General features: G+C 41.5%; 1 protein-coding gene and 1 pseudogene across 3 annotated transcripts in view; one reads left to right on the top strand and one right to left on the bottom strand.

Moving 5' to 3' along the window:
- The window catches only part of CELF2 (CUGBP Elav-like family member 2), a 718,856-nt gene that overhangs the window by 68,351 nt on the left and 624,479 nt on the right, over window positions 1–26,026 (top strand). The window lies entirely within an intron of this gene.
- On the bottom strand, window positions 195–313 carry LOC118608969 (annotated as a pseudogene).

Below are 26,026 nucleotides of genomic sequence, written 5' to 3'. Positions count from 1 at the left end.
CCTTGAATTATAAAAGTATGTTTGGTGTGGGAAAACATGCAATTTTTAATGATTACTAAAGTAAATAAACAGCAATCTGTGATTGGCTTTTTTTTTTTTTTTTTTTTTTTTTTTAAGGCAAGGCAACTCTTGGTTGACCTCACAGATTGCAAGGACCTTGTCAGCTTACAATTCCTTGTTTTTTTTATTTTTTACACCTACCGCACCTGGTCTTCCTTCGTGGTCTCCCACCCAAGTACTAACCGGGCCCAACCTTGCTTAGCTTCCAAGATCATACAGGATTGGGTTTGTTCCAAGTGGCATGGCCATAGGCCTCCTTTGCTCTTCTTGATCAACCCTAATTAGAAGAAGCCTTCATTCTGGACAGGATCACATGAGATTAAGTGTAAATTCATTTCTTAGTATCTATCATGAGGATTAACAGTTGTTTCAAAGGATCAGCAGGTGACAGTAGGAAGTTTAGATTTCATCTCATGTAGCAGAATGACAAGAACTTTGGATCTGGACCTCGTTGCTCCTTTCTGGCTCTGTCGCCTTAGACCAATTAACCTTTCTGACCCTCAGGTTCTCCTTTGTAAAATGGTGACACAGAGGTTGTTAGAGAAGATGTCTTAGGTGATATATTAGTTTGCTAGAGCTGCCATGACAAAATTTTATTTTCTCATGGTTATGGAGGCTGAAAGCCCAAGATCAAGGTATGGCCAGGGTTGGTTTCTTCTGAGGGCTCTCTCCTTTGCTTGTAGACGGCCGCCTTCCCTCAGTGTCATTGTGATCATCTGCTGTATGCACGCATGTCTAGTATTTGTCTTTGTGTCCAGATTTTCTCTTATAAAGATACCTATCCTGTCGGATTAGGGCCCACCCTAAAGACCTCACATTAACTTAATCACCTTTTTAAAGACCCTTTCTCCAAATACAGTCACATTTGGATGGTGAGGACTTCAACATATGAATTCGGGGGGAGCACAGTTCATAAAATGTGGGTTTTCTGGGTAACAGATTCTGAGATGCTATCTGTATACAGGAGATTTACTAAGAGTGTGGGCAGGGGTGGGGGTGGGCAAGCAGGGAAGGTCTCAGGAGCTAAACCCCTAAAGTAAAGGAAGCTGGCAGTGGGGGAATTCGAACCACAAAAGAGTCACGACAGGCCTCCATTGATCCCATAGAGAGCTTTGGAGCTAAGATGTCCTTTTACAGTTGTCTCACATTGAGGCGAGGGGGCCAGTACTGACTAGATACCCCCAGGAAAGGATCGCCTGCAGGGAAGGGCAAGAAGAATATTTTTGGTCCAGGATTCTCCCCGCAGCCAAAAGTCATTCACGTGAGCCTTCAGTTTGGCAAATGGGGGTAGCTGGCTGGTCCCCCCAGCTTACACTGGAGAGAGAAACGCTAATTTCACCAACATATAGGATTTCGATGAGGACTTACTGAGACAAACACATGTGTCAACATCTAGTCCCTAATATGCAGCAGGAGCTCTGTTGACTTCGATCCTCCTTCATGGCCGCAGTCTGGGCATGTCCACAAGCTCCTTCCTTTCTTAACAGCAGGATCGTCAAGCAGTGGCAGGTCCTGGCCTCCCACACCTTTACTTTTAACATTTTCTCTGCTGAATGGAAAGGGGCCTGGGAGAGCTGGTTTCTGGGTACTTTCCGGTTTTGATATTTAGCTTCCCTTCCCTCTGACCTTCCTTCTGTCACCCAGATAGCTCGGATCGGCGGTGTATAAGCCATCTGAACTCTTGAGAAACAGAACTCTTCAGGGAACCGCGTGCTGCTTGAGTACAAAGCTCAGTAATTTTCAGGGTGGTGTTTTTTTTTTTTTTCCTTAGTATTTTTAATAATACCCTGCATTTAAAGCTTCCCATCTGCAGAGCCATGGAGAAGAGCGTGTGGAACATAATGTACAGTGAGTGCAAGAGGAAAACAAAAGAGGAGTGGGTGGTTTCAGACAAAGAGGTTGCCTTGCATCTCTGACACGACGCTTTTGTGGTTGTTGATCAGTGCGGATGAAAGTCCATTTGGGAGAGCCATGTGCCTCTCCAGACTGGAATAATACTTCATGGTGGTGAGTCCTTGGCTGGAGACACAGGCTTAGAGAGAAAAGCTAAATGGCAGCCCATTGTTATAGAAAATATAGCCTCGCCATGAATGGACGAGGAGAAATAAAGAATTTTAAGTAAAGAAAGGCAGTGTGTGGAAGCGAAAGAAACACATCGCATCCTTTCGTCCGCAGCCTTTCCTAATGGAGATTAGCAGAAAATAGATGAGGATTTGCCCAGTATATTTGTTCTCCCAAGGATAAGACCTCATGTGGCCTATCCTGCAGTACCACTTGGGCATGGATCCTATTTCAAGGTAAACTCACACCCATCATGTAAGGGAGGGTAAAGTGGCAACATGTTTCAGGCCATTGAAAGGGAACATTTCATCGTGACCTCAAATGAGCCTCTGATGTTTTGTGGGGTGGCATAGAACAGTCACACCCTGCATAATGGACAGAGAGGAGAAAAGTCTGTTTAACGGCGAGTGAATCAGGAGTCAGAGGCAGATCTCAAGGGAGCATCTGGCCTTTTGGGCTGCCATTTCTCTTCAGATATTGTTCACTAATCCTTCATTTGATTAGTCTGCTCAGGCTGCCATACACAATACCACAGACTAGGAGGCTTAAAAAGCAGAAATTTATTTCTCCCCGTTCAAGAGGCTAGAAAGTCCAAGATCAAGGTGCAGCGTATTCAGTTCCTCACTGAAGGCCCTCTTCTCAGCTTTGATATGGCTGCCCTCTGAGGAAGGAAGTAAACGCTGGTGTCTTTTCTTATAAGGACATGAATCCCATCCCATCATGAGAGTCCCACCTCATGGCCTTATCTAAACCTAATTACCTCCAAAAGGCCCCACTTTCTCACACTGTCACAAGGGAGGGTTGGGAGGGTGCGTGGGCTTCAACACAGGAATATGAGGAGAGACATGATTCAGTCCATAGCACCACTATCAAAGGTCAGGATGAGAGCGAGATGACCTGGTTAGGGAAGTCAAAGGAAACTTCCCCAAAGAAACCATTGAGCCAGGGTCTGAGGCGTGAGCAGAGGTCCACCTAGAAAGAGCATCTGAGGCAAACGGGCAGCGTGAACAGAGGCCCCGTGGCAGGAAATGAACACAAGCCAAAGCCGGCAGAAGGCCATCGTTTCTGGAAGTGTGATGGGCAGTGGGTGGCGGGAGAGGTCCGTGGGGGCCAGAGCAGCCAGGGCCTTTGCAGTCCTGCTAAGGAGCTGTCGCTATACTCAACACAAAGCGAATCCTCTGAAGGACTTTACGCAAAGTGGCAGCAGGATCGTATTTACAGTTCGAGTAGATCGCCCTACCTCCGGTGTGAAGGATAGATGGAAAATTGGCCCAAATCGCAATGGGTGCTGGTGGACGGCTGAAAGGAATTGCAGTCATCCAAGCATGAGATGGCAGTGGCTTGGATTAGAGTGGTCAGCGCAGGAAAGGTGAACAGATTCAGGAGTCATTCGAAGAGGCAAAGGCAACAGGATTGGGCCATAGATTAGGTACTGGGGACAAAGGAAGAGGAATTAGTGGATCTCATTACTCTTAACACCTGACAGAAGAATCTGGCCCAGAAGTATGTGCCCAGAACATTTCATATCTTACACCCCTCAGTCTTCATGTAGAGGCCAAGGGATGCCTCCCATAATTAGACAGTACATATTTCCCATGGCCTTGACCTCCTTCCTGTCCTTCTCCTGCTCTGCTCTAGACACAGAGAGATGTATCTAGTGCCTTTGTTTTCCAAGCTCGCTTCTGGTAGCGTTTGGCCACTGGGAGGCACTGTAGAGCAGATGGCAGGAGATAGAGAGAGGCCAGGGTACAGTCTCTGTGTCCCAGGCAGTAACCTCTGGGGCCCCAGCTTCTGCAGAACAGGTCCGCCTTGCTTCTACCTGTCCTCGGAGGGCGTGGCCCTCTGCTCCACGGACACTGATTTTCCTTATTGTGTCCCCAGACCAAATCGTAGCAGTCTCCGACGGTTAACCAGTCTCTGGATGCTCTCACTATCCCCCGTTTGGCTTCTCAGCTCTTTCATTGTCTGTGTAACTATTTCCCTGAGTGAAGTTCCCTCTGTGTGCCTGGTTTGACCTTGTTTCATGCAGCCCTCAAAGTCACTAAGTCCCGAAATGCATCCCTTCCAACCGCTTATCAATGCCTGAAACCCATTCGTTTCCTTCCACCATGAAATAGAAGGCTTAAGAGGCAAATAATCTTAAGAGACTTTACAAATTGAATTATACACAGAACACATTGTTGTTGTTGTTGTTTTTCTCCCAGAGATCAGTGTGTATTTGGTATAAGAAAACAACAGGGTCCAGTGGGCTGAAGTAGGAGCGCGCTAACAAGAGTCACAGGGAGGAGACGTACTAAACATCGACTTGCTTCAAAATTTGCCAAGGGCGAGCCACAGGGTAACACTATTGTATAGGAAAGAATGCCACCCCAAGATGAGGTGGCTTATATAGCAAAGTGTTCTTAACGAGCAACTGGAAGTTGGAGCTCAAGAGGAATAATCACAAAGCTCCATCAGCAAAGAGAATATGAGCCCCGAAGTCAATTCTGTTTTTTACTTTGTCTGTGGTAAAGTTAAAATAATTTCTGTCCGAAGTCTGTACCAAGCTAGGATGGCCGTTCAGTCTCCATTTATTGAATGTCATGTACCAAAAGAAAAAAAATGGCTGTGTAGTCTACGTATCGTTGGTAAATACATGCCTAATTTACTAGGGCGGAAAGCAAAAGCATGAATCCAAGGTATGTTTGTTCAGAGCTGGGACCTTTTTATACTCACAAAGATAATTCTAGTGTAATACAAAATTGGATTTGCTCAGTTGTAAACACAACCTGTGTATTAGCAATTTGTGCTGTGAATGGCCCAGATTGTGGCTTTTATAAATAACTCTCGTTTGGTATGTAGGTACCTTGCAGTGTTTAGTACATCGAATAAGTCGAATTCTGCAACCTTTCCACCCTCCTTATGAAGTCTCTCTCTCTCTCTCTCTACCCCCCTCCTGTCCTCCCTCCTTCCCTCTTTTTTTCCCTCTCCCTCACATCCATCTTGAAAACACTGTTAATGCAAGATTTTAGAGTAAAGTTCACTAAACTACAACAAAAATTTGCACACAAGAACTTCACCTGGCTCTCCACAGTTGCCCAGACCCTCACTGTCCCATTTTCAAACTTTCTAGGATTTGCGTGATCGCCTCCCCTCTCAACAGAGAGAGGAAAGAGATAGAGACTATGTTATGGGTATATATATTTTATGACACGTATATATAGTAGTATGCAGAACTTGAAAATAAAAGACCTTGATAAGTGATTTTCAAACCATACATTTATTTCATGGGTCATATCATTCATTAATAATATTAGTTTTCACAGCTTTGACTCTGTAGCAGTTTTTATTTTTATTTATTCATTCACTTACTCATATTTGTGTCCAAATATGAATTGAGAACCAAATGTGTCACTGTGCTGGTCTCACCGTCATGGCGCCTACCATCTGGTCCGAGATGGTGGTCACTGGCCGCATGTGGCTGCAGAGAACCTTAAAGGTGGCTCATCTGAACGCACCCTGGGTTTCTCCGGGACTTAGCAGAAAAATAACATAAAATATCTCATGAGTAATTTTCGTGTTGATTACAGTTTGAAGTAATAATAATTAAGATAACTTAAATAATACCGACTTCAAAAATTAATTTTATCTCTTTTGCTTTTTTAAATGTGGCCACTAGAAATTTTTTAAATGCATTTCTTAAATGCTGGTGCCAGTTTAAATAAATAATCACCATCTAACAACAAATTGTGATATGTGCCATGAAATTCAGATTTCCTTCCACTGCCCACATGAAGCATTCCTGACCCTGTCGTTGGTGATTTGGGGGATGCAATGCTTCGTCTAGGAGATAGGAAGTAAAGCAAAATAAAATGAGATTGCTATCCAGAGAAATGTGGCTTTGAGTCCAGTACTCACTGGCTGTGTTGCCCTAGACCAGTTATTTAACTTTCTGAGGCTTAATTTCCTCATCAGCTAAACACCCACCGGATGGCAGAAATAGTAAAGCTAATGAACGTAAAGTACCTAGCTCTGTGTTTGACATGTTAGGGTTTCTTAAAAATAGTGCCGGTTCTTTTGTTTGTTTTTCTTTAATCAATTATACATGGGACAGGTGGCTCATACAGGACTTAGTTTGCATTTGTGTCACTATGTCAACTCAAGCAGCATCAGTGGTCATAATACATGGCGGAAATAATAGACTGATGCGGATCAAAGGAAGTGCCCCACCAGCAAACTTCTTATTTGGTAAAGGCTCACTTTGGTAATTACGAACCATGTGTATTCTCCCACCCATTTAAATGGATGGCTTACCTGGGAATTCCAAGATAGCATGGAGCCCAATGGCATGAGTCCCTTCACTCAGATGTGGTCTGCTCTCTACCGCCTGCCTCTGAAACATACTGAACTATTATTGACATGTGATTAAGGCCTCCACACCCTAGCCAAGATCCTTGGTAAGCAGCTCTAGGAGTATTAAAAAGATGTGGGTGAAATCATTATTAAATACAAATTTCCCATGTGCTAAAGCTTTAGAGGTCTCTGTTCTCTATACCTCTGAAAAATATACTACAAAGTCAACTGTACACTGCTTTGGGTTGGCTTACCAACCAATTAACCAAGTAAAAGAGAAAACCTTGAATGACGCTCAATGTCATAAATTCCTCAACCTGATTCATATCTGTTATGACAGGACAACTTCCCAAAACCCAGGTCAGCTTTCCAAGAATAGTTGTCATTTCATGATAATCTGCAGCCTGTCCAGAAGGAAATTTGGTTCCGAACCCATTCTTTCTCGGGCATGTAGCTTTCCTCTTCTTTTTTCTTTCTCCAAGAGAATGATAGGTACAAATCAAATACAGGCATTCCAAAACATTCATGCGTACTACTGCTTGAAACAGAGAATTTATATTTCCACATTGCTGCAATACTTTGTATGCCTCTGACACATACTGAACTATTACTAACAGAGAGTCTAACCACCTAATATTTCCATGGGAAGTTGAGTCTAGAACCTAACCTTAGTCCATCATATACACCTTTGTTCACTGGTGGGACTGAGGATAATGTACTCTCACCCATCACACCCTTTGATTCTATCACGTGTTTCCTGTATGTGTAAAGAAATTTTCAGCCTCTCCTCTCTCCAGCAGACCCACATCTAATTGCTCTCTCTACTTCCGAGCTGCATTGCAACCTGACCCCAGGAGTAGACTTGCTGATCTGATGTGTTAGCGTCCCAGGACACTTAGCAAGCTGGAGCTTATCAGTTGCACAGGTTACCATGTACTGAGAGGTACCTAGGCATGCTCCATGTCTTTTTTCCAGTTCATTCATTTGACAAATATGTGTTGCATGTCTTCTCCATCCCAGCCACAGTTTTAGTTGCTGAGATAAAGCAGTGAACAAAACAGACCAAATTCCCTTTCTTCGTGGAATTTACATTTTAATCCTGAGTGATCGTCAGTCAATAATATAATTAATTTAAAAATTGAGTACCTCAGATGACGATAAGCACTAAGGGGAAAAATAAGACAGAAACAGGAATGTTGCAAGAGTAGCTTTTTAAGTCAGGATGGATGAGGACAAAGCCACTGAGAGGTGTCACGTGACCTGGGATCTGGCTACAGATGCCATCATCTTTCTCCCGTCTTCTTGACATCATTCCTTCATAGGACTGGCTAGAGCATGGTGCATTCTCAAGATTAAATTCTGCAGAGAAAATCTAAACTGTGTGCTCCAATCCAGCATTTGCCAGAGGGCTCCAAGTCTACCAACATGACCAATGAACCTTGCTGTTCATTGCCTGGAATTCCCTTGGGAATTTTCTCAACGCAAAGGTTATTAGGGCAAGATTTTAGAATTGCTGGAGTTCCAGCTGTAATAGCTCTAAAATAGCACTAAAACGACACTCTCACACTCCGCCATCATTCTTGTCTCCGTCTCCCCTAAGCTCCTTATTGGGTGGGGAACTAAGAGCAGAATCTCAACGTGAAACTGTGAACGACGCACCTGGGTCTGGGTTTCGAGTTCAGTGAAGAATAAAGAGGAGTGGTTCTGTACCCTTAGAGATGAACATCTTAATCACTTTTATTGATAACTGACTTTTTATTGAAAATCCTATGTTTTAGCACTTTTCTAACAATTTGCATATATCATCTTATTTAATTTTTACAATAATTTTGGCTTGTGGGTATAATTATCTACTTCTCACATTTGAGGAAGCTGAAGCAAAAAGAAGTTATGGTGTGGCAGATCGAAGACCCACACCTAGGCGCTCTGGCCTCAGACCATTCATATAGACCGTGCAATGTTTTCCTTGGAGAACCAGAATGTAGTGACTTAAAAGGACACATTCTCACTGATGAAGTTCTACTGTTCCTTCCCCTTCTTTCTCTTCTCTTTCCTTCCCTTCCCATCCCATTTATTTCCTCTCCTTTAATTTCTGGGCCAGTTGTTGACTTCCTATGTTGTCTTTCCCCCACCATCACGTTTCTTCCAAGCCAAGGACTCTCTCCTCTCAGACTCTCCGTAGGCCATTGACTACTGCTCTTGGCATCATAGACCCTTTGGGAAATCTTTCTAATGCTTTTTGTGAACACTGGTAACAAGATAGACAGAATGTAGAGATTCCTTCCCAGCCTAGGCCCTGTAAATTGGACTGCCAAAAGACTGATGAACAAGAGGAAAACAAACAAGTTCGCTAACATGTGCTTCGAACGTTCACATGGGAGGGCCCAGTGATGAGTAACTCACAGAGAGGGCAGAGGTGGGTGTGGTCTAGACGCTAACCTTGTGGGGAAAGCAGGGGGAGCAAGGCCCTCATAGAAAAGCAAATTATTTTTTTAGAAAATAGGCCCCTTGGGAAAATAGATGGAAGGTATATAGTTCATGACAATGTCTGGATGTGGCTCCAGAAGAAGCTAGCATTGCCTGGGAAGGGATTTATGACAGTTGAGTTCTCTCGGGGAGACTCTGCTTTTAGGCAGATAAAGGATTCAGGACTCAGATGCCTTCAGCTCAAAATCATTCTTTTGCCAAAGTGGCATATTTCAGGATGGTGTGACCTGATCCCTTCACCATGTAAATAAATGTTCAGGAAGTAGCTTCTATCTAAAAGCCTGGATATGTGTGCCACAGTGTCTCCGAATGAAGGGGAAGAGCTGGATGGGGAACCTCTCCGCCATTGGGACAGCCTTACCCTTCTTTCCTTTGATCCTGTGCGCTGTGCCTCTTTAAGGCTGCCATCACCAGTCCCACCTAGAGGGCACCAAATTTGAAAAGGTCTTGGGTGAGAGATAAGGTTCCAGGATCACAGACTCCATGACAAGCAAAGAGAGAAGGGAGGTCCTAAGAAATTGCTGATGGCAGAGTGACATCCCTTGGTTACAGGTCATTCCTGGATCATTATTCAAATATACAACACACACCAATTCTGTATATTCTGTGAAAGTACATGCTATAGAATGTGTATAATGTCAGCTCGGGGTCATTCAAAGGTGACAAAATTCATCCCTCTCCTTCCAGGATCTCACAATCCAGATAAACCTAATAATTAATTACCTTAAAATATTTAACATTCTCACTTGTTAAGGTTTGTAAGAGGTGAATGAAAAGTGTTGATTTCAGTAGAAATGTGTCAAAATTACACTCTGTTCAACAGACAAGAGTGTTGCTGGAGGCTTATGGCTTGGTGTTAGGCATCTTTGTCATTTTTTTCATTGAAAGGTGCAAGTGGAAATGTAACATTATATTAGGCTAGTTTATCTGCATTAAAAAAATCTTTCTCTCTCCCATCCTTTGCCCCTCACCCACCTTTTGCCTCTAATATCTCTGTGTGAATAGGAACCACTTCCAAACAAGTTAAACTTGAAGACCTACTTAGTTTCTCAGCCTCATTATCAAGGATTTAAAATCTCTCTATTCATTTGACAACAATGGTTTCCATGGCAATTACTGCAACACATGACATCCCCTGCAGCTCAGCTTAAAAATACACCAGCAGAAATGGCTACACATCAACACCTTCATCTGGAAAAGCTAGGCTAGGTTGGTCTTCTCACTGGCACTGGGCAAAAGAAATTAATTTGTTAAAAAAAAAAAAAAAGACAAATCGGTTTGATTTCGTTTTGCAATATTTACTTTCTCCTTTTTTAATTTCAACTTATCATACCTGTGAAGATATACTTTCTTGTAGCAAATCATTTGAATTGCATTTATGTGAGAGTGGCCTAGACGAAGACAAAGTGCTTCATGTCCACCACTCTTTACCCCATTCATCTGTTTCTGACTGTCATCATTAGTCCTGGCCCTTTCCCCTTCCAAAAGAGACATACATTCTGAAAGAAGTGCCAAAGCAGAAATACAAAAGGAATCACGCTCTATGCAATCCGTCTGTCCTTCCTTCCTCCCACCAAGAAACACAAACAGAAGGTACACTTATAGTACATCCACAAGAAATAGCTAGTCAGAGGAATGCGTAAATCAGGAGCATCTCTTTGAGCACCTGCAGTGTGCAGGGACTGTGGTAAGAGCTCTGCATGCATCATGTCATCATGATCCTGTGAGGCCCGCGTTTTCACCCTTGTGCAAATTAAGAAATGCATGCTCAGAGAGAGAAAGAATTTTGCTTATGATCGCGCAGGCAAATGAGTCAGAATTGAGATTTTTAAAACCAAATTGGCCTGGCTCCAGAGCCCATGCCCTTGATTTAACTGATCAAGAGACTTACTTTCTCACTCCGACATGAGAGAAGATGGAGTTGGGGGAAGAGTACAGGCAAGAGAGGTCCAGGCTATTCCTTGAGCTCTTGGCGTCCCCAGACCCCTGGCTGGGACTATTCTAACAAGTCTCTGCAGCCTCTTTTTTCATTTTTCTGGGAACTGTTAATAGCAATGTTGACCTGCCTCCCTGAGTTAGGTAAGGAGAGGCTGTGAAATAAACAATCGGTGAAAGTTTCGAAATGATAAGCAGTAATGATGGAGATTCATAAACCTACAGGGATAGACACATGCAGAGAGGAGACAGAGGAATCGTACAGAACAAGATTGCTTGAAAATGAATAGGGAACAGGGGGTGCTTCCCAGAGAATAGTTGATGTGATCCAGGCATCCTCGTCTGTCAAGCCCTAAGCAGATGCGTTGGATGAGATGCAGCTCATGGTTCTAACTTTTCAAGACCTGTCTCTAGAGGTGTAAAAGGTCCCCATGGGAAGACTGTCTGGGTCATCCTGGCTATTTCTGGCCCTAGAATATATAAGACTCTGGAAGCCCTTATGCATGTGCATTAATTTCTTTGCAAGGAATAATTTTGGACTTCAGGGTTTCCTTTCAACAAGTATGGTAGTAATGCAAACATGAGTTATCTTCAGCTTGGAAGCCGATGTGCGTAATCATTAAATAAGGAGCTATATTAGCTTCATATTACAGTAACAGCTATGCTTATCTAATTGTGCATTTACTTTACCTAGGCTCAGTCCTTAATGATGTATGATACCTTTAATTAAGGGTCAGCAATTAATGAGGCGGCGGAGGTTACCATGCTTGACTTTATGTTTCAGTTAGTGGAAATTAAACACAGTGGTACCTTTGCATCATTTTGTCCTTTTCCTGTACTTTAGAAGCTGTCTAGAAGGCAGCTTTGGAAGTGGCACAGCAATGTGTCCTAGCATAAACTCACCCATATATTTACTTAACAAGCATTTATTCAGTACCCGAGGATACAAAACAGAGCCCTGCATGGTTTCTACCCTCAAGGAACTCGAGGTCAGGATATAACCATAAAAGGCACCATTTAAAAAGAAGGCCCCAGGGAAAATGTGAACTGTAATCTACATAGACCTGATCAAGTCAAGGCCTAAGGAGTCCTGGATTTTGCAGGGCTTCCCGTCCACCTATACAGAAAATATATAGGAAGAATGTGTCTCAGTTGCCAACAATTGTGCCAAGTCCTTCTGAGGACCTTCCATGACAGTATATATTTTAACTTTTGGAAAGAGATTAAACAGTCACTTTGTGCAAACTTTCAGGTTGGTTATTTTTGTCCATAACATAAAAAAAAAAAAATGGATTATAACTAAATTCCATGTCGAGTCCAAAAGCCTTTAGAGTTTTCTAAGGCTATTATTTTGGGGATGTTTTTGAAAAAACACTCCAGGAAATTGATTTAGCTTCTTGGAAATAGCTTTTCTAGAACGTGTTCCTTCTACATATGCCTCCTTAAAATTTTAGATTTTCTCAGATTACACAAGCTACAGCCAAAGAACATGAATGGCATTTTGGCTTTCAAAGACATGTATATTTAAATATACACATGCATAACTATACATATTTAAATATCAATATCTACTACTGAAAATGAGGATGATCAACACAAAGAGGAAGTGGTCATTTAAGAAAATATAATATCAATGATATAGGAAAGAGTAAATTTCTGGATATGTTTATTCTAAACTAAATAATAGATATGAATAGATTTGATGAGTGAAATAAACATTCTTTCTATTACTCAAGTCAGTTTTAATGTTAGAAAGAGCACAGCAAGAAAATAAGGGAGAATTTACTTTAAAGAATCATGTTAGACTTGCAACAGACAGACAGGGGGAAGTGCATTCACTGCCTAGTTCAGTAGAAATTGGGTTGAATCCTAAGTGGCCACTTATAGGTCCCCTTTCACCCTCAGGGGATATGTTCCAAGGCTCCCGTGGATGCCTGAAACTGCAGATCACACCGAACGCCGTGTATTCTCTTTTTCCTGCACACGCACAGCTATGGTAGAGTTTAATTTACAACTTAGGCACAGTAAGAGATTAACAACAATAATTAATAATAAAATAGAACCGTTACGACGATAAAAAGAGTGACCTGAATAGAAGCCACCGTGATACCACGGCAGTCCACCCGAGGACCCAGACAGCCGCTACGTGACTGACAGGCGCGGACCATGTGCACGTGGAGACACTGGACAGGGAGATGGTCACGGCCTGGGCGGGATGGAGCGAGATGGCACCATATTCAATCACACTGCTCAAAACGGTTCACAGTTTACAACTAATGAGTTGTTTAATTCTGGAGTTTTCCATTTAATATTTTCGGCTGCTGTCGATTGTGGGTAATTGGAACCGTGGGAAGTGAAACTGCAGGTAAGCGGGACGGCTGAAAAGAGCAGTTAAACTGGCAAGTGTCACCAGTCAATTCCCCGCGGAAGCCAACTCTAAAAGAGAGGAGCCTGTAGCGGGTTTATCTGGGGGTGCACTTGGGGTGAACCGCTAGGGAAATAAAGAGAACAAGGGTAGGAGCAAAATTGAGCAGAGAGAGAAGTCGAGCTCTTCCGCAACTTCAACAGAGGCTTCCGCTGGCTCCACAAGGAGCTTTGCACCTGGGCTGACTCTTCAGGGCGGTCCTGAGATCAGATGCAGGACCAGGGCCTTGTAAATCCCACACTCATCACTCATTGGTTGGGGCCGCCCCAGAAAGGGTCCTAGTGAAGACCCATCTGCCAGCAGCACATTCAGCATCCGGGGAGATAAGTTCCAGAAGAGGGGATCGGAACAGCACCCCACAGTGTCTGAAGCAGCACACTGTATCTGCTCATTCATTCACCTAACAGATGTGTATGGAGCCCCTACTATCTGCAATTAGGGTATCCAGGGGTCAGGTGATAAATAAATCAGACCAGGTCCTTAGCCTCATGGAACTTTCGCTTGTGCAGTGAGAAAGGGGTTATACAAAAAGAAAGGATACAAATGAAATAATTACAGAGCTTGACTAGAGCAAATAGAGTGTTAAGGTAGGGATTAATACAAGGAAATACGACTTTAAGTAGAAGGGATTGAAGAACGAATAGAAGTGGAGAGAGGGAGAGTCAGCAGTTCATCTGGAAACATTGACTGTGAGGTCAAGGAGAGAAATGAGACCATGGACACAGGAGCACAAGGTGTCAATAAAGGTCTGACATTTTATTAAGTTGGTTTGCAAGGCAGTGAGTAGAGAGAGAAGGGAGGAGGAGTGGGAAAGGGTAGCCGAAGGAGCACATCCCCGATCAGGGGTCACACACGAGGGCCCGCATCCAGCCCGGCGTCTGTTTTTGTGAATGAAGTGTTACACAGCCACACCCACCCGGCTGCTCACTGTGTGTGGTCACAAGTCTTGAGTGGTTGCGACAGAGAATTTATGGCCCACAAAGCCTGAATTGTTTATTATATGGTATCTGGACCTTAACAACTAAAGTTAGCTCACCCCTGGTTTAGAAGTGGCAAAATGAACAGGATCCAGTGTAGATCTGACGAGGTGCCATTTGGGGGATGTGATACGAAAAAAAGGGAAAGAGGAGCCACGTGCAGACAGGCATGTTTGTGAACTCGGTAGTGGGGAAGAGAGAGCGGTTCCAGTTTGATGGCTTCTAGTGTCTCAGTGACAGATAAGAGCGTGAAGGAAGGAGTTGGGAATACTTGAGACGTGACGAGAGGTTTTGCAGTTCTCGATTTAGAGACTATTTACTACAGAAGGGTCATAGAATTGGAAGAGATGGTCTTGAGTGCCCATTGGAGCCTGTGGCCATCAATTTAAAGTAACCTCGATTTAAAGGGGGAGGCTACTCATTAAGATGTTATAATAAATTTAGGCTTTGACCTCTCTTCCTTTCTGCCAGCCTGTAGCATTGAGAAATAAAATATGAAAAGAATAAAGAGGGAGTCAAAAAGTACAAAGTTCCAGTTACAAAATAAATAAGTCCTGGGGATGTGTGTACAGTGTGGTGACTACAGGTAATAATGCTGTGTCATATATGTGAAAGTGAGGAACAGAGTGGATCTTAAAAGTTCTCATCACAAGAAAAAAAATGCTGCCATTATGTATGGTGATGGTTTAGAAAAAAAGTATAAAGAAAAAAGTCTTGGTTGAGCTTAGAGAGGAGAGAAGGCGGTAAATGCAGTTGAAGCAACAGGGCTGCTCGTAACCGATCTGGCATCAGGCACTGAGGTGAGGAGCGTGTGTTCCACAGGGTAGGGATAAAGCGTGTTTCATGTGAGGCTCACTCTTGGAGCTGGGTTTAGGTGTGTGTATTAGCCGGGTTCAGCAGAAGAAACAAAGAAAGCACTCTAGAAATTTGAAGCATGGAAGAATTTAACTGATAACCAGGTTTTTACAAAATCATTGGAATGGCCAAAGAAACAGGTTTTAGGATAGTTAGATCTCTCAGAATGACTCCTGGAACACCATTGCCAGGAGGGGCTGTGGCCTCAGCAGCTACAGAAGCTGTCCTAGGCCAGCAGCCACCCCAAACCCTGGACATCCAGAGAACATTCACCAGAAACCGCCTCAGGAACACAACGAGTTTGCCCCGCAGCCGGCAGACAGAGGCTTCAGAAAGGCCGCCTCTGTCTCCCCTGCCCTTTCCAGATCTAGCGTGGATATGCTTAGTTGGCAGAATCTAAATCACATCTGAGCTATGAAGGGTATTATAGCCTTACAACCTCTCCAAATAAAAGAGAAAAGAAATGGCAGGTGAGAAACCAATCCAGTGTCCACCACAGTGAAGTATCACAACATGAAAGGCTGCTGGCCCGAGTCCTGATGTCTTGCATTACAGAGAGGTGTGGACCTGCCGGGATGGTCAGGAGGAATACAAAGGTGCAGGGGCCAAAAGCTGAGTCAGATCACCCCTGCCCGGATTGGCGAATGGGCTGGCGAACCCCGAAACACCACAGGAAGACTTCGTTCTAAATTTTGCATCCAAGAAACAGGGTGGAGGCAACTGCTAGCTTACAACTAGTAAAGAGAAAGTGAGAGACAGAGAAAACAGAAAACTTCAACCCAAAATGAACCTAACAACTTCAGTTTAATCTAAGAAAATTAGCAACAAAGTCAACAATTAGAACACAAATTCACTCTTGGTGGAATTATTTTTATGCAAGTGTTTAGGATGTTTCAAGAGATAAATAAAAGGATATCAATTTTAAATGTATAATAATTTGTATATGTAATGAAGGAGAGAATTAGTAAATTGGAAAACAGTAGTGAGAAATTCACCTGGAACACTTACAGAAATTTTTAAAACATGAACAAGAAGTTAGGAGATATGGAAGATAGCTTGAGAGGCTTTGACATGCATCTGTAGAGAGTTTTAGAAGAAGAGAATGCAGGACATACTGGAAAAACATTTGGAGACTTTTGAGAATTTTGCAAAAGGAAAAAAGATAAGTAGTTTTTCATAAGTTGCAAATAAACTGTGAATACTTAGCAGCTCAAATAGAAATAAACCCACACTGAGATGAGTTGTAGTTAAATGAAAGCCCATCAAGGATGATGTTGAAATCTTAAGAGCTTCTGGAGAGAAAAGAAAGATGACTTAAAAGGAACAGACAGATACACTGCCATCAGAATTCTCATCAGCAGTAATATAATGTTTTCAGAAATAAATGTCATGCTAGTTTCAGAGGATTGAAAAGACAAATAGCAATAAGAAATCCATGTCTAGATGGACTAGATTTTTTTTTAATGACAGCAAAACAAAATATCCAGACACTCAAAGACACAGAGTGTTTACCATCCATAGCCCTTTAATGAAAATATTATTAAAGAATACGCTACAGCAAGAATAAAAAGTAACCATATTCACTTGGCATGGGACAAAAGAAAAAACTAAGCTGGTAAATTTCACTGTTGACAACATAAAAATCAATCACCAAATAATATTTTTTTCCTTCAGAATTTCAGCATTTAAAACAGCTTAAGTGTTGGCATAAAAAATATGACTAGTTGGGCTTTTACCACATGAACTCAAGAGCAGGAGAGAGCGATAAGGTTTGCGGGTACTAGGGCATAAAAATAACGGTGAACTGTGGGTCGTAAATGGAGTTATAAAGAAAGGGAAAGGCATCTGAGCAATGACAGTGCTAAGCTGCTGGGAACTTTGGGAGTTTTCAACGAGGCAAGGAAAGGTTGCAGTCGGGACGCTGGCAGGATGGGATATAAGGCTGGGTCGGAGAGTGGATCCTTTCAACAGATTTCAGAAGTACTGTTCTACTGGGGTGACCACGGGTATGCGTGATGGGGTGAGGCAGAGAAGAAAATTAGAAGTGAGATATAGAAAGTGACAGAATCCTATCATCCCTCGGAATGCAGTGGGAGTGGGAATGGAGCAGAAGGCAGAGGGTCAAGTCTTCAGCGAGTGAAGAGAGTGGCAGAGCGGCCTGAACATGATGGCAGGAAGGAGGAGGAGGAAGAGCCCGGCAGAGAGAGTTGTCGAAAGCACGTGGGTGTGGCCGTGAGGAGCAGCCCTTGAAAGGACAGTGTTTCAAAGTCGCTCTGTAGAATGAGTCTTTTAAGTCTCCGACTTGCAAGGCTGACATTAGATGTAAGGGGGATCCAAAATTCATTTTTTATCATTAAGGGAAGTTTAATGTCTATTGCGGTCCCTTGTTCTTTCTGGATGTCACTAGGTTAAATTTTCTTATGATTTAATTTCAGGATTCTTGGAAGGGATTTGTGCCTCTTTTACATTGCCTTATAATTCCGTGAGTGCGCAAGGGTTTTATAGAAATATATATTATTCTTTGGGGAAAAAATCTGTACCAAGGAGACTCAGAATTCTTTTTATCAAAGAATCTAACGTCCAATGAACTACCAGAAAATAGATTATTCTGAGTACATGCACTTGCATTGTTTTGTCGCTTGTATTGATTATATGTTGATTATAAATAAAATGTGCAAACACACTGCAGTATGTAGATGAAATCTATCTATAACAAATTTAAATTTGTAAGTAAGGCTAAGCTTAAACAAGGTATAAAACGTCTGCTTAACCAAGTATTTTAGATTTCGCATGACTAAAACTAATCAAGCAAAAATATGTATTGAGCTCCTTGTGTATTTAGGGTGATGTTTTCTGTGTCATAAGTGATAGAAGTATAAGACAAAGTCTCCGCTTCCCAGAATTTTAATTTATATATTTTTAAATATACATAATGTTTTATAAAAGCCAATACATAGTATATGCCAAATAGAAGTATAACTCAGATTATTTTAAAAATCGCCCTTGATGATCAGATGTAGAAAAGGATCAGCGAGGTCTGAGCCGATCAGAGAACCTCAGAGAGAGCTTGTACTTTAAAGGGAAATTGCAAAGTTAAAAATGGCTCGGATACGAATTTGGAAACAGATATGCAGAAGACATTGTATAGAACCAACTTTCGTAAATAAAGGGTGTTCGTATGGGAATAATGAGAAATAAAACTATCATGGTGAAGGGCTTCGAATGTTAAAGACAGTAACGCATAGGCAGTAGGGCCAGTGCAGGGCATCGGGACAGATGAACGGCGCTGCGCAGGCAGCAGTGTGAGGACGCCTGATGGCGAGACACAGGAAGCGCTGGGTCAGACGTGGAGCCCTGGGAGCGGCGCGGGCCTGCGGAGAGGCGGGCCTGCTCCGGAGCTCAGGAGAGGAGTGAGGGATAAACGGTTGAACAATAAAGACGTGATCAACCAACAGACCTTGTTACTAATTCTTTGCAGCGGCAAGAAAGGATAACTTAGAGGCTCAAAAGAATCCAACAGGAGTTCAGTGTAAACAAGAAAATGATGGTATTTCTCAGGAAAATAGTGGGAGATAGGAAAGAGAGCCGCGTGAAGAAGAATATCTACAATCAACCCACAAATGAGGAGCTGGCAGTGTGTATGTTAATGTTTTGTCTCAAGTGGACAGCTTTCTATTTTGTTGTTCTTATTAGAAATCATAAGTTCATCTAATAACTTAAAACACACACACACACACACACACACACACACACACACACACACAGCTTTGGCAGTGGGAGAACAAATGAAGGCACCGTGGTTCACTGTGCCAGGCTTCATGTTTCACTGAGCCACTTGCTCCTAATAATGGCGCCAAAAATTTGAATAAACACACACAAGAGTACACATGTAACTCATTAATTTGTTCTTGATGGACATGAGAATATATAAAAAGCCCGATATAGAATAAGGTCCCAATCATGGAAGGAATCCTAGCAAATCCATGATGCATGTTTAGATTATTCTCTTCGTATTTTGCTTTGTTAACAAGAGTTGTTCGCCCTGGTTAGTTGGTGTTTCATATAGATTAAAGTATTAACAAAATGTGCTTCATGTTGGAGATTCATTCCTGTGGGAATGGAAAGATTTTCATTTGTAAAATATCTGATCCAGATAGATTTTTTCTTTTGCCGAAAGTGTTCTATGTACTATGTCAAGATTTCCCCCGCCACCCCCACCCCAAGTGCAGGATCTATTCTACCACCATGCAAAAGGAATACTCTCTCACTGTATGATTTCTCTGTCTAACCAAATATTAAATAACTACAGTCTCTTCCACGAATCAAAAGCCTCGTTTTCCTTCAGCTACTAAGGTCGTGTGTTTAATTTTTTAGGTCAACTCATCCAATTAAAACAGGTTCAGTACAGAATAGACAAAAAAGGTAGAAGCCTTTCAAAGAAGATATCCACTTGTCTTAAGTTATATAAATAAGGGAGAAAAAAATGAAAATTTATTTCTGGATTGTGCTAGGAGTGTTCAGCACTATGAGTAAAATTCAGTGACTCGGAAAAAAAAAAAAAAAAAAAAAAACATTTTTCAAGATAGCATCAAAGGGATTCCGTGGCCCCTAGTAAGGTGAAGAATCACAAACAGGCATTAGCTCCAGATTTAGGGGAGTAAATCATATAAAAGTGATTTTAAATCAAGTGAAAGTAGACATTTTTATCAGCCTCACAGACTAATGAAGGGTTCTGCATTTTGAATCCTTCCCTCAAACTGCAAAGTACATTTACAGGCATCCAGCCTCCGCCTGCTGTTTTAACTGGCTAGGCCTTTAGCACAGGGTTTATCACATACTTGCCTGGAGCATTGAGAGCCTTGTGTCATCCCTGTAGGGACATAGAGACCAAGTCAGAAGCTTCAAGCTGTAAGGGAAGTTAAAGGGCGCAGAAGGGTCAGATGATGGTATAGCTAACGGAAAGTGTCCTGCCCATCACCACTTTCTCTAAAGCCTGTAGTTCACATGGCACAGGAGACCACCCAGATTAACCTTTTTTGGGTTCTTTACCTTAGCAAGATGCATGATGAGTCCAAGGATTTACCCATGTTTTGATATTTATTTTATACACTCATGAAGGAAGAAATCAACCCCAGAAAAGTCTTCTGATGCTCTTAATTGGCCAGTGAATGTATTATTGACTCTGAATTCTTCTGTGGATAGGTAAAGCAGACAGTATGACTTTGAAACAAGCATGTGGTCTCTCCTGAGTCAAGCTACCTGGGTTTGTGTCTTGTGTCTGCTACTTATGAATGTGTGAACTCAAGAAAATTGTTTAAACACCATAGGCCTTGGTTTCCCATCTGTATGGCACAAATAAAAAGTGTCTGCTCCAAAGAGTGGGAAAGTTAAATGAGATAATGCATATAATGCATTTAGCCCAGTGGTTCTTTCCTACTAAGTGCTCCATAAATGTCAGCTGGTATCGTGTGGTTACTCTGTGAGCCTACTTTAGCTCACAAAGAAAATTCGATAATGCCACAGTGGTACTCTACTTTTGAGCAGTTGTCTTAATTTTCCTGGGATGATTTGTATAGTCCCATCATCGTGCCTTTATTCCTGTAATTTCTCTTATATGGAATATCCATTAAACCACCCCTTCACCAAACTATAAAACTTGGCATAAAATTCATCTCCTTCAGGATACTTTCTCTGTCTCACCCAATTCTATCCACTCTGATCCTTTCTCTCATGCCTTATCCACTTAACAGTTATTTATGCAATGTGCACTACATTATCCTGAATAACCTACATAAAATAAACTCACACTGCAGTTCCTTTTGCCATTGGAAGATTTAATTGTGTTGTACAGGAGATAAAGTGTTGCTTATGCATATGTGAGAATGAGATCTGTTTCCATTTTAGAATCCAAACAGGAAGAGGCTATTCTCTCCCCAAAGGGGTTTACAAATCCATTCACATTACCATGCAAGAAGGAAAACTCTCATTACACGAGGAGAAGGCAACCATCAAAGCAGAAGTCTCAGGTCACAGCAGAGAGAAACTCAGAATAGTGAACTTTGAGTAAGTGCATAACCAAACACTAAAATAGGGGCCTGAAGCAAGAAACAAAATATCTTCAGCCATAGTTAAATGGTGGGACTATCACAGGACTCACAGAAGACTGTCTAGACTGGACTAGGTCTATTCGCTGACCTCCAGGCCATGCATTATTTTTTTTCCTTCATGGAGAGGAACTGGAGGGGTTTTCAGTAAGAGCGAAAGGTCTATGTTATTCTTATGAAATTTGGCTTCAGTTATTATCAACAAATCAGTTTATCATTTTTCACAAGGTCTTCAATTTTCATACATCGAAGAAATAACTAATGTAAGCAAATATCTGGTGTTTGCCCTACAAGACCATTTCAAGTAGAATATTGATTTATGGATGGGGCGAGGTGTCATGTGAGCATACCCAAACCACAATATACAATCGTCCTAAGTGTACATGCTTCTCTATGGTTGTTCTTTCATTGCAATTGCTAATAACTTTTACATTCATTAATCGTTTATCTTATGTGTGTCTTGTTTCTTTGATGGCATTGTAATCTTCAGGTCTAGGGCTTAGGAACTCTATCTCATACTTTTGAAAACTTCACGATATTTGGGGGTTCCCTACACATAGTAGGACATACATTTTTGCTTAACAAATAGTCGATGAAACAAATGTGTGAAATAACAAAAAGGTGCCGTAGTAGGATGACAAGGGTTTTCTAGGTTCTAATTTCTTGGAATTTCAAAATGAACATCTAGAAAAATTCAAACCCCATCAAAATGCTTCAGAAGGAGTATTCTGGATTTGGGGTTTGGTGTTCAAGAAGGCTGAAAATGTGTGCTCTAAACGCACGAAGAAACGCACACATAAGCGCTATTTTATTCATTGTCTTTCAGTGTTCTTCATGTTTTGCCTTTCTCCAGGGGACGGGGGCTCTGAGATTACAAGGAAGTGGAAGCCTCGCTGTGGCTGAGTCTGAGTTAGGTCCTCAGGGATCCGAACAGGTTGTTAGGTGGTTACTTGGTATGAATTTTCATTGTGTCACATTTATCGTTGGCCTTAGAACCTCTGCTCTGAGCTTTGGATTTTGGACTTAGACTGCTTCATCACTTTAAGATTAGAATAGAAAGAAAATATATAACCTAGAGTAAACTCTTCCCCCTACCTTGAAGAGGCAGCATTGTTGAGAGAGGGTAAACACAGGCAGTCTCTTAATGAGGCAACACTGCCTCAAAATAAGAAGAATATCCATCTTTTGTTGTCATATTGTTCCCTTCAGAATACATTGAAGGATTTTTTAATCACTCCTGGGAAACATTAACTACCTGATTCTACAGAATACTTCAAAGTTCCAAATATCTGGGAAAAAATAAAATTGTTTTTGAGTGGGAGCTGCAGAATAAAAAGATATGGCCAAACACATTGAGGTGTTGATGGAATAGCTTATAAATAGACTACAGATGGGAAAAAAAGATTTGAATTACAGGAACATATAACAAAAATGTGAGATATGGATTGACATCTGGGGATTCAAGAACGCATCGCAAAGAGTTTCCATAATGTATATTCTTCTGCTACACAGCAATAATAGTTGCCACACAAGGAAAATGTACTTAAATAAAGATTTTCCCTTAAAATACTGCATCACATAATGGGTTTTCATATACACTTTAAAATGAGAGAATGAGTTGGCAAGGTCAAGTCATTTGAAAAGCTTGTTATCACTCGTGGATTCATCACTATTCCTCATGCAGAGGAAGGGAGAGAAGGGGAAGGATCTGCTCTTTTCCCAGATTCATTTGTCCACCTTGCAAGGGTTCACTTATTTAGTATTTTTGTTAATTTCTTAACCACGCTGGTTCTAGAACTCTGATTTTAATGAATTGCTGCATGGCATAGATCATACCACATGCAGGAAAATAGAATCTAGATTATTGTATTTTCCAGTTTCAAGCTTTTTCTTCTTGGCAATTCTGTCTCCTGAGAGAGACAAGGCAATGGAAATGGCTTAATGAGCCGTACTCCATCAGATAGGTAAATATTCACTAGATGACTGAGTTGATGATAAATTGATCTCCTAGTGCCTGCATGGATCCTATAGAAGCCAACAGAATTGTCTGAAAATATAGTGTGAGTAGAGAAGAATTTCCATTTATAAATTTCTCTTTCTTGTGTTAAATGTCCATGGGAAGGTTCTAAGTTTAGAGAGACAGATTTTTTTTGGGGGGGGGGGGGTGGTCACGGTTGTACTTCCATAGTTACACAGGTCTTTGTTGGCCCTCACAATTTAGTCTGATCATTACTGCCTACATGTCAGAGTGAATATGCTTTTGGTTTTTAAATGTTGGCGAATTGCACATATTTTGAATCTCCTGACAAGGATAAAATGTCAGTCTGTGCACATGATGATCGTGGTGAGAGAGACGTGGTGTTTACAAGCTAACAAATGGGCAGCAGGCACAGACCGAAAAGGCGAAGCCCTGGCCATTCACTTTGCTAATAGTCGCTCCCCAGATATTAGTTTAAGTGTAATCTTTATCTGTAATGCGTGTATTTAAAACAGTTCTAAAAGTAGGCAATTATCCGAGTCCAGGAACACTCAATGAAAGCTGAGCTGAAAATAGTGCCTATTTTGATCCATTTACTGTCAGGAGGCCACCTTCGTGGACAAGCCCGAAGCACTGGAATTGGGATTGACCATTGCAAATAGGAGATGACAGTCATGATGAGAGATGATGAGACAACTTTGGCAGGGGTGGAAATTGCGTCAATAGTACTCAGAAAACCTGACACACTGACACAAGTAACAGAAAAAGACCACTGTGTTTCCCTCCCACATTCGGGCCGTGGATATTTTAGTCACATGAGATGGAGACAGAAAGTTGCTGCTGTGAACATTTCAGAGCCTAATTCTATAATAGTATCTTCAAGTCATTTTGAAAATCAAGAAAATATCTAGTCTAAAGATTTGGTAATTATTAAGATGCCCTTCCATATTTATATTAAAGATAAAAGAGCCACATATTTCAACCAACAGGAGCAAGATGAATTCATTTCTGTGAACACTTCCCTGATTCTCTCTATAACACACCCCATGAAGGTCCTTTTCCAATAAAATTTCATTTCCACTTGGCCCAGTTTTTTTTGCATGCTATCCTGTGCTTGTGAATCTTCTGTGCTTGTGAATCTTATCTCAAGTACTAAAGATATTTTAACTGGTTGATATAACTGTTTCTGCAGCAAATCCGTTACAAGACATTAAAGGTTGTATTAAAATTTAAATATATTGATGAAGCTGGCTATAAGGTACCTTTTGGTTGTGTCTTATTTAGACTTCTATCATTTCTAGGTAACCAAGATATTAGAAAGGCCAGTGGTATTTTTGCTAATGTCTGACATAGCTTCTGGATTTTCAAATATTTTCTTTCATAGAAATATATAGATTGAGAATAGGCAAGAAACTTAATGATTATCAAGTCTAGGCTTCTTACTTTATAAATGAATAAACTCTTCATTAACTAGATTTTTTTTATTTTTTACCAATGAGCTCTCCTAATCCTTTCTAATTCCAGTGAACAACAGGTTATCTTTGCATTTTGTGATTTCCTCAGTCATATATCTTCACTCTTAGACTTTTAGTCCATCAATAAGCATTTTGTTGAATACTCATTATATTCTCTGAGCTGTGCTAGCTATTCTGAGAGATCCAGTAGAACTATTTATATCATGATGTTTTCCCTAAAATCATTAAAATCTGAGAAAACAAGGTAAAACAAATGAAAGAATGGAGCCATTGGGTCACAAGTTTCTCCTGTATTCTGCCTGTCTCTCTGCCTTCAACAAAAGTGATGGTGACATCTCAGATTTGTGTTAATAGAAGTATAGGATTTAGAAAGGAGGAAGTGATGTTTTCATTCTCTTCAAGGGTGATCAAACCACATCTGGAATAAAACGTTCAGTCCCGAATGCCTCAATTTAAGAAGAGTTAGACAAACCGGAATATGTTCAGAGGATAATAAAAAAATTCCAAGACCAGATAGCATAAAGAAAGATTGAAGAACAACACTTAAACTGGAAAAAAAAAAAAAGAGAGAGAGGAGGATAATGAATAGCTATTTTCAAATATTTGAAGGTCTTGTACTGCAATTGTGTGAAAGAGAATCATGCTCCTACAGCCACACGGAACCTGAGTGTCTCTGAAAGCACTGACCCAAGGGTGTCAGTAGGGACCCATCAATACTTGGATTGTATTTACCTGCCCCACCCTACTTATATAACTGCAAGGTTTTGTCCCATACTTCAGATTTATCCCAGTTTATGCCTATGTACACTGAGGGTATTTTCCTAGTACTCTGCAGTTTATCCTCATGTTTTTTTCTGTTCTCCTCTCCATTGCCCATGAGACCCATGACGCATAGTTCACATCTACCATTGCTGTTGGTGGAAGCTCTTTAACTGCCAAGGATGTGGTGTCTTGGTGCCCCAAAGCTTCAAAAACATTTAAATGCAAAAATCTCCTAGCAACTGAAGTTTCTTCCGTATTGCTCTGTGGGGAGACAATCCCCTCTCCCAATAAAGCACAAGACCTGGCTGCTAGGGCAGAACAGGAGGCCAGGTTTTCTCCCATCACACCCAAGGCAGCTCACTCCCAATTTTTCTTTTCCAAAAGCCTTCCATAAAATGTATTCCTAGATCAGGACACCTGGGTAAGAGGCACTGGCGCTGGTATCAGCTTCCTATACCTACCCCAAGGCTGGATTAAGCTCTGACTGGAGGAAGCTAGAACTGCTGAGAGGAAGCCACTGAGAGATGCTTCAGCATAAGGGGAGACTGGTCAGTAATAGGGGCTTTAGTCAGATC

This window comes from Rousettus aegyptiacus, unplaced genomic scaffold (assembly GCF_014176215.1).
Source record: "Rousettus aegyptiacus isolate mRouAeg1 unplaced genomic scaffold, mRouAeg1.p scaffold_m13_p_10, whole genome shotgun sequence".
NCBI classification, from domain to species: domain Eukaryota; kingdom Metazoa; phylum Chordata; class Mammalia; order Chiroptera; family Pteropodidae; genus Rousettus; species Rousettus aegyptiacus.
This window is presented reverse-complemented; position numbering and strand designations above follow the sequence as displayed.